Source organism: Chrysochloris asiatica, unplaced genomic scaffold (assembly GCF_000296735.1).
Source record: "Chrysochloris asiatica unplaced genomic scaffold, ChrAsi1.0 scaffold00205, whole genome shotgun sequence".
Classification (NCBI taxonomy): Eukaryota; Metazoa; Chordata; class Mammalia; order Afrosoricida; family Chrysochloridae; genus Chrysochloris; species Chrysochloris asiatica.
Genome location: NW_006408723.1, coordinates 945,857 through 955,245, shown reverse-complemented (window position 1 = coordinate 955,245; position 9,389 = coordinate 945,857). Strand labels below are relative to the sequence as shown.

At 41.6% G+C, this 9,389-nt stretch overlaps 1 pseudogene; it reads left to right on the top strand.

Moving 5' to 3' along the window:
* Positions 1 to 1,461: 1,461 nt before the first annotated feature.
* On the top strand, positions 1,462 to 2,144 carry LOC102840155 (annotated as a pseudogene).
* Positions 2,145 to 9,389: the final 7,245 nt, after the last annotated feature.

Here is a 9,389-nt window from a genome sequence, read left to right as displayed (position 1 = left end):
AGGCTTTCTACTCCCATAAAGATTTACACCCTCGGAAACCCTGTACAGGGTCGCTATGGGTCGAAACCGACTCGACGGCACTTAACAACAACAACAACAAGGCAACAAGGGCTTGTCAAAGACAATTCCTTCATTCTCGGTGGGATGATGAACCACTCTTCTTGTCTTTAAAGGCAGGGAGCAGAGTTCACAGGGCCCGTAAGAGAACTGACAACTTATACCCACATCCAAAATGACACTGGTGACCTTAGCAGTGTCCTATTTGGCCCTCAGAGTATTGTGGAAAAGGTATTGTCCGAGATTTGCTGCTGTTCGATTGGACTGGAACGTAAGCATTTGTCCAGCTGGTAATTCCCTTCACCTTAGTGTTCTGCAAGAAACCTGAGCGACATGAGAAATCTTGAGCACAGAGATCTTTGCCTGGATCTCTTGATCCATAGGTTCATAAATGACACCAAAGATGCCCTACAAGGGGTAGCTAGCCAGTTATGCCACTAGCCAGATGGCTTGGGAAAACAGAAGGGCATTAGACATGATGCTAGCGGTAAAGGGAGGTGTATGTGTAATATTGGGAGCTAAATGTGGTATCCCTAACAACACAGCTCCTGATGGAACTATCACAAAGGTCCTGCCAGAATTAACCATCATAACTAATGAATGGGCTGAGAACGCTGGAATTAACTGACTGGTTAGAGGAGTGGTTTAGAAAGTGGAAAAATATAGCCGCCTTAATCTTCACTTTTCTCATATTAGTAGTTGGAATTTAAACAGATGTTCTGTAATGCCCTGAATTTGAAGACTAGTGCAGATTCGGAGGAAATCAGCATTTGGCGCTGTGAGTGGGATTCATTGCAATGGCTCCAGACCTAAAAAAAAAAACCTGTAAGGTTTTGTGGGACAAAGAACAAAGGGAAATGGGGTAAAACGTTTCAGCTGAAGGTAGAGCAGCTTCTAAGGCTAGCGCTTACTAGAATCCACCTGGTCAAAGGCCGGAGGCCAATTGCATGTGAATGGGGTTAGTCCAGGGTGGAGGGAACTTAAGTGTTTTAAAAGACTAATGTGCTTGATTACCTTATGGATATTGGCTTCTCATGCTTATTATTGTAAAATAAAATATTATAAAATGTATAATAGGAATATTGGGAATTATGATTATGGAAAGTTTGTAAGCTGGCCTTTGGCCTACATTTGATCGGCTTCACTAAAACTTTAAGGTGGTATCTTGAGCCAGAACCTGAGTTGAGACATTTGCGTTTGAAAAGATATGCACACCCACCCAGAACTGTTGAAGATTTGTGAACTAAAAAAAAAAAAAAAGGGTCCTGGGCAGCCGCGGTGGTGGCAAAGGCGGCGGCGTTGGCCATTGCAGTGATGGCTGTGGGGCTGGATGGCTGACGACCGGGACAGGAGCGGCCCCGCGCCCAGAATCTCGGCGGCCGCTACTCAAGAACGTCCTGCACCATGGCCACCTCCGCCGCCTCTTCCGAGCATATTTTGAGAAGCTGCACGAGATCTTCCGTGGCCTCCATGAGGACCTACAAGGGTTGCCCGAGCGGCTGTTGGGGACGGCGGGGACCGAAGAGAAGAAGTTGATCTGACATTTTGATGAGAAGCAACAGGAAGCAAATGAGACTTTGGCAGAGATGGAGGAGGAACTACGTTATGCACCCCTGTCTTTCCGTAACCCTATGATGTACAAACTGCGAAGCTACCGGAAAGATCTTGCCAAACTGCATCGGGAGATGAGAAGCACACCTTTGGCACCTGGGGGCTGGGGAGACATGAAATACAGCATGTATGCGGTGGAGAATGAGCACATGAATCGGCCACAGTCTCAAAAAGCACTGCTTCTTCAAGACACAGATAGCCTGAACAGGGCCAGCCAGAGGAGCCCTTTCATCTGATTGCCACAGAGACTGAACAGATTGGCTCAGAAATCATCTAAGAGCTGGGGGAGCAACTAGAGCAACTGGAACGTACCAAGAACAGACTGATGAACACAAGTGAAAACTTGAGCAAAAGTCGAAAGATTCTCAATGTCCAGAAAAGTGGTGACCGATAAGCTGCTGCTTTCCATCTTCATCTTACTGGAGCTTGGCATCCTGGGAGGCCTAGTTTATTACAAATTCTTTCGCCATCATTAAACTTCGTATAGAGAAGGACTGAACCAGAACTTTGAGCCTGTGAATGAATGATAATTAGGGACATGAGTTGCTGCTGTGAACTAACAGTTCAAGGATGCACTGTACAGCTAAACTGGGAGGAGGGAGGAAAAACAGAAAACTACTTACAATTTGAATGAACATCAACTACAACAGAATAATATACCAAGGTAATAAATGCTGTTTATGACTGCTTTAGATTTAAAAAAAAATAAGACAGTTTAGCATTTTGAGTTTCGGAGGCTTCTAGGCAAGGCAAGTTGACCCCATCAAAGAAAACCCCTTTCTAGGACGGAAAGTTGAAGGGAACCAGCCAGCAATATGCTTGCTTATGCACCATTGACCCTGATATGAAATAATAGGGAAAGCTGATTGTTTTGAAGCTCAGGGAGGTATGTGTGAACTCCCAAGCTTGCAGTCAATACTCTGAGCAAGCATCAGTGGCTACAATTTGATGGTCTGGACTTTTGCTTACGGATGTAGTTCCTAAAAATTCCAATCAGAATGAAAGTCTCTTCAAATCGAGGAATATGCATGTCTTTTCAGTGTACCGAATTGGTAGTATGGACAATTTAGACCCTACTATTCCGGTGTGGTGCTGTTGGTTAATATGCCAGACTGCAAAGCCATTTGAACTGCAGGGTTGGTGGTTCAAGCTCACCAGCTGCTCCTCGGAAACCCTATACAGGGTCGCTATGGGTCAGAGGCGACTCAAAGGTACTTAACAACAACAATTGCTATAAGTGACTGACTTGACCGCATTTTCATGAGTGTGCTTGGTTTTAGAATGAGGGGTCAAGGGAAAATCCCCACTGACTAGTTTTGTTGTTTACCAGATGTGTCTGGTGAAAGGGGATACGGAATGATGCGGATGAGATTGTATTATTTCAACTGTAGTACTAAAATAAAAAGATGTGAATGTGCTGGTGAAAGTGTAAACTCATGCAACAACTTTGGAAAACAGCTTGAAAATTCCTCAAAAATTTAGGAATATAATTATTATTGTTGTTGTTAAGTGCCATTAAGGCAATTCCAGCACTAAGTAAAGCAAGCCAGATACTAAAGGCCACAGATTGTACCATTCTATTTATATGAAATGCCCAGCATAGGCAAATCCATAGAGACAGAAAGCAAATCAGTAGTTTCTAGGTAATGGAGGGAAAAATTATGGGGAGTGAGAATTTCTTTTGGGGGTGACAAAAATGTTTTGGTACTAGATAGAGGGGATGGCTACACAACACTGTGAATGTACTGAATGTCACTAAATTTTAAACTCTGAAAAGGTTAGCTTTATGTTATGTGTTGTTGTTATTAAGTGCCATCGAGTTGGTTCCAACCCTGTATAGGGTTTCTGAGGAGCAACTGGTGAGCTTGAACTGCCGACCTTTGTGGTTCAAACCAAATTTGCAGTCCAGCTCATTAACCCACAACACCACAGTATTTCCTTATTTTATTTTATTTTTTAAAGTGTTTGTTCCTCTATCTCCTCTATCTCTCCTGTCCTACAGGGAACTCCATCACCACGACATAGAGTCCAGGCACATGGAGAGACCACGTGTTGGTGTTCTGACTGAGGTCTCAGTCAGCAGCCAGAATCACCCACCAGACATCTGTACCAAGCAGCAGATGCTTTCAAGCCCGGCCTCCAGATTTCCCCATGGGATGGCTACCTTCCCCTTTAAGCCCTGCTCAGAGTTCAGTGAGCAAAGGTATGCTATTATTGTGTTAAGTTTTTAGTTCTGTTGTCATGTTATGTGGTCATAGAACTGGAACATCATGCATTCAGTTCATCAATGAGTTATTTGTTGATCACCAACTGACCCTGCAGGATACAATGACAAACACAATAGATGTGGCCCTGCCTAGCCACAAGATGATGCTAGAGCTGGCTTTCAATGAGTGACTACACAGATGAATTGCATAGTGACTTGGCTCCTACTATGTGTCCAGCATTCTTCCTAGAGTAAAACACTAAGCAGTGAATAAATAAATGTCAAACTTAATTGTAAGTTAAGTGTGGTAGGTACAAAGTGCTAGGAAATCCACGAAGGGTTACCTCAAGAAATAACCTTTGGTCTCATCCCTAAAACATGATATGAAATGAGTCAGGTGTTGAGAGGTAGAAAGAGGGTCCCAGGACTAGCATAATCACTGACACTATTGAAAAGGAAGAAGGGAAAATGAAAGAAGGCATAAAAGAGTGAAACTGAGAGCTTGGGGTTCTACACCATCCCACTTAGTGCTGATAGATCCCTAACCCCACCCCACCCTGTCTGGAAGAGCAGCTGAAGACTGCTTACTCCTCCCATTCTCTAGCATAGAGAAGATATCGTCATGTGATGGGATCAGGTAGGTGTGCTTGTGGGATCTTAGAGACCAAGATGGAAACTGCATGTTCAAATATAGAGACAGAGGCTTCTCAGCCTCTATACTTAGCCTCTCAAATATAAGTAAAAGGCTTCTCAGCCTCTATAATTAGCCTCTCACAGCCTCTTCTGTTTCAAAGGTGGTGGATGGGGAGGGACCTCCCCAGCAGAATGTGGGAATGCTTCTCCAAGTCTGTGTTCTCTCTGCAGTGGAATCAGCCTGCAGCCTTGCATTGCTTGTGGGTTCCATGAGCAGGTGCTTCAACATACTATCTTAGTTACCTAGTGCTTGCATAGCAGAGATATCATAAGAGGCTAAACATTCAAATCAGAGTGTCAGTTTTGTTGAGCCCTTCCTTATCGGTAGTGCCAGCAATTAGCAGTCAGTAGTGTTCCTTGATGCTTAACAATCCTTATGTGATCTGTTTTCCCCAGTACATGCTCACGTGTGTTTCTGTGTCTCTGCTGCTCTTTATAAAACTCATAAGTGATTAGGTTTATATTCAGCCTATACAGTGCATTAGATTGCTTCAGAGAAAGTGATCGCATTACATTAGGATGCATCTACAAATAACGGAATTATGACTCCAATATGTAATTGGAGGACAAAATTCCATCCATAAACTGATATTCTGGTACTTTTATTTTACTTTGGGTTCCGTATAGAAGCCTCCTTGCTCCTCCCCATCCAGTGTACTCTCTCTAAGGCAAACATGGTTTTCACTGGGTTCATTCTATGAAGTGCCCACACTCAGGTTGCACCAAGAGTCTGTCAGCCAGGCTGTTTCCTGCCTCTGTAGTCTTGCCAAAGATGCTCCCTATCCAGAACCTTCTATCCTACAGGTACCTTGGTCTGGTTGGTTTAACTCATCCTCAAGAAAGGATCACAGATGCCACCGTAACTTCCAGAAAACTGTCCTCATCCACTCATCTGTTTTCCACTATGTAGTTTCTATTCTGTCTGCATTTTCAAAGATGAAACTACTATCTCAGTCATCAATTTTATTCAGCACCCAACACAGACACTATTTTAACTAAACTGAAGGAAAGAGAGAGAGGTTATCACAGTTTGTGATCTACAATGCAATGAATCTTACAATAGGATGCAAGGGGGATAAGCCACATTTCAAATGTATCAATGAGTTTTGGAAGAAAGAGAATTTCTCATGAATGACCCAACTGCAGGAAAGTGTCAGTAAATGGGTCAAATTTCAACACAGGAGCACTTCTTTGGAGTGGTGCCTCCTTAGATGTTTGGATGAAGTATTTCTGAAATTCTCAAACTGTGATTTAATCTCAAACTTGAATTTTACTGATGCAACCATTTAAAAATTTTATTCTGTTTTCATTAGCAAGCCTTTTAAATTCAGGCAAGTGAATACAAACTCCCAATAGACTCATTTTAAGTCTAGAAGGTGGTTTATCTGTTGTCCAACCCCAGGCAGAGCAGATGGGGAATAAGAGCAGGCACCAAGAGCAATCTGAAGGTCCTGGGTAATGTTAGCTTTACCCAGGGTACTTGTAGGCTTGTTTTTAAAGTTATATGAAGAAAATGTGTTTAATCTCCCTGGTATTTCCAGAGAAAGTTTTGCTTCTATAGGAGGAAAAATACTTTGTTTAGTGAAGTGTACTTACCAGCAAAAGTCTAGTTGCAGATTGTTTGGCCTAGAAGAAAACAAAATGCATTAGAAAGTATATGCCTGGTACAAGAAGCTTTGCACTCCTTGTTCCATGCTCTATGTTTTCCCCACTTAACTCATGTTCAGGCCACCACTATTAATTCTATATCAGCTTTCATAGGGGTTGTTGCTGTAAGTTGCCAGAAGTTGACTTCAATTCATGGTGACTTGATGTATAACACAGTGAAACATTGCCCAGTTCTGTGCCATTGTTATGATCATTCGTATGTTAGAGTCCATTTTTGTGGCTATTTCAAAAGTATTATCTGAAGATTCACTTAAAATAATTATTATTAGGCTTTACTTGGATTGTTTTGGCTTTTTCCTGATTGTTCATCGCCATGTAGTTTTGTGCCATCGAGTCAGTTCTGACTCATAGCAACTGTGTCCAGGGTTTCCAAGAGCATCTGGTGATTTTGAACTGCTAACCTGTGGTTAACTTTATAGTGCTTATCCTATAATGCCACAACAGATAAATATTGGGAGATTTGTTTTCAAGTTCATTAATTCAGCCTTCCATTGATTCATTTCAATGAACTAGTATTAATTATTAATTTACTCTTAGTATTAATCTTCTGGTTTTCTAATTGCTATTATTGTATAGTTTCCAAATTTTAGTTTATTTTTGTCTATTTGTACATAATTCTTCTAAAGTTTTGCCTGAACTTTCTTGGGTTTCAGCTGTAGTTTTCTCATTCTCTCAAGCCTTTGAAAGTACCTAAATATTATTCTTTTAAATTCCTTATCAGATAGTTCTGATACCGTTTCTGTTATTATATTTTCTGATTCTCTATTTTGGTCACCAGAGTCCTGGTGTGGCACTGTAGGATTAACACTCAACCGTCAGGTCAGTTAGAACTGAAAGCTCAGTGGTTCAAATCTACTAGCCACTCATTGGAAACCCTATACAGGGTTGCTATGGGTCAGAACTGACTCAAAAGCACTTAACAACAACATTTTGGTCTTTTGTTTGAGGAACTCTGTCTTATTTCTTTGTGTAAGATGGAATTGTTTTCTCTGAGACGTTCGTCTGGCCTCAGGCACTCACCACCTGTCTCTTGTTGAATGTGATAGAGACTGATAGTGTGAACACAGTTCTCTATTTGCTGTTTTTGTAGCATGGTTCAGGGCAGGTTCACATGTCTCCAATCATGAAGGTGGTATGTCCAGTTCCCAACCCCAGGCAGAGCAAAGGCTGTACAAAAGGAGTTGCCAATGGCTTCTTGCCATGGGGAATAAGACAGAACCACACACCCCCTTGTCACCAACCTACATCCTGTGCCTCCAGGCTGCTATATTTACAGCTGCCTGCAAAAGTTCACATGGTTGTGCCACTGCAGGCCAACTGACAGCCCATTCATTTCCTTCTCTCTCAGCTGCTCCTGTTCAGCTTCCTCTTCCAATTGACATTCAATCCGCTTCTCTGTCCTATCCTCTAAATCTCAGTGCTTCAGAATCACCATTTGTATTTGTTTCATGCTGTCTCCAGCATCCTTGTTGCAGTGGGTTTGCTCAGCATGTCTGCCTACTCCACCATCTTGACCCCTGTACGTGAGAACTATTAAATTTGAGTTTAACCTACTGCAGTCATGGCCCTAAAGTTCTTCATAAAGTTACATAAGGTACATTTAGCTTTTGGTTTATTAAAGAGTAGTAATTTTGAGTGAAAGGAGCTCTGGTAGCATAGTGGTTATGAGTCGGGCTGCTAGTTCAGCAGTTCAAAATCACCAGCTGTTCTGCAGCAGAAAAATGAGGCTTTCTGCTCCCGTAAAGATTTACAGCCTCAGAAACTGTACAGGGTCACCTACCACCATCACTAATTTAAAGTGACCACCCACCCAGAAGATATCAGATAGTGATGGCAAATATTTGCTATCCCTTTTTTTATTCTGTACATGATTTGATTATCGACTTCTGCATAACCAAAACATACCCAAAAGTGGTCACTTAAAAACTGACATTTTTTTCACTAATAAATTTACAGTATGTGCACGATTTGGCTTCACATGTTTTTATTCAAAGGTGGCTTCTGAAATCATCTGAAGATTTGCTCATTCACATATCCAGTGGGCAATGCTGGCTAGAACTGCAGCTAGGACTACTGGTCAGAATACTTACCTACGACCTCTACGTATGCCAAAGGTGCCCTCACATCATAGTGGCTGGACTCCACATGTGCAATATTTAAGACAGAACTAGACCCAACTCTACATTTTGCATTGTCTGAGAAAGAACCAGACTAACTCAAAATGCCATGCTTATTCTATTTGTTAGAAGCAAGTCCATATTCAAGAGGAATTAGACTCCACCTTTTGATGAATAGAGGGCCATAGAATTTAGAAGCACAATTTAAAATCACCCATGTGATTTAAAATCACAATTTAACACCCATGTCAGATATGGCTAATTAACAATAGTTCCTCTTCAGAACCTTCCTCAACATAATGACCATTGACAGGAATTGACACTGATGAGTCCCATTTGACATCATTGGTTTAGCTCCATAGTACCCAATATATGATCAATTGCTCTCAGTAATGAATTTTCTACAAGTCCATAATAAAGCTAGAAAAATATAACAATGTAACAAGTTTTCCATAAAGTCAAATTTATTCTGCAACAGCACTGGCTTACTATGGTATGTGGATTTGGAGAAATGGGGATAAACTGGACAATCAGCAGTCTTTGGTTTCGGGATGGGATTAAAATCAGCCATGGATTTAAGCAGCTGTGACATTACAATCCCTTAACCAAGGCAAAAGCTATTCATGGAATACAGAATTGGGAGATATAGATTTAGGACCCGATGAATTAGCTACTTGGTACATACGGGAATTCAGAGATAAGAAAAGAGCGTGGCATACAATTCCTTGGTTTTTGTTAGTGGTAGTAACTGCAATGGAAGGAAAATGAATGTAGGTGCTGATGGTAGCACTGAACCAAACCCATTAGGTCAAAGCTATGAATTCTCTGGACAAGTTATTGAATGATGCAGAAAGCATCAAGAGAAGATGGAAGGAATACACAGAGTCACTGCACCAAAAGGAAATGGTTAATGTTCAACTGTTTCAAGAGGTAGCATGTGATCAAGAGCCAATGATACTGAAGGAGGAAGTCCAAGGTGCATTGAAGGAATTGGCAAAGAACAAGGCACCAGGAATTGATGAAATAAAAATTGAAAT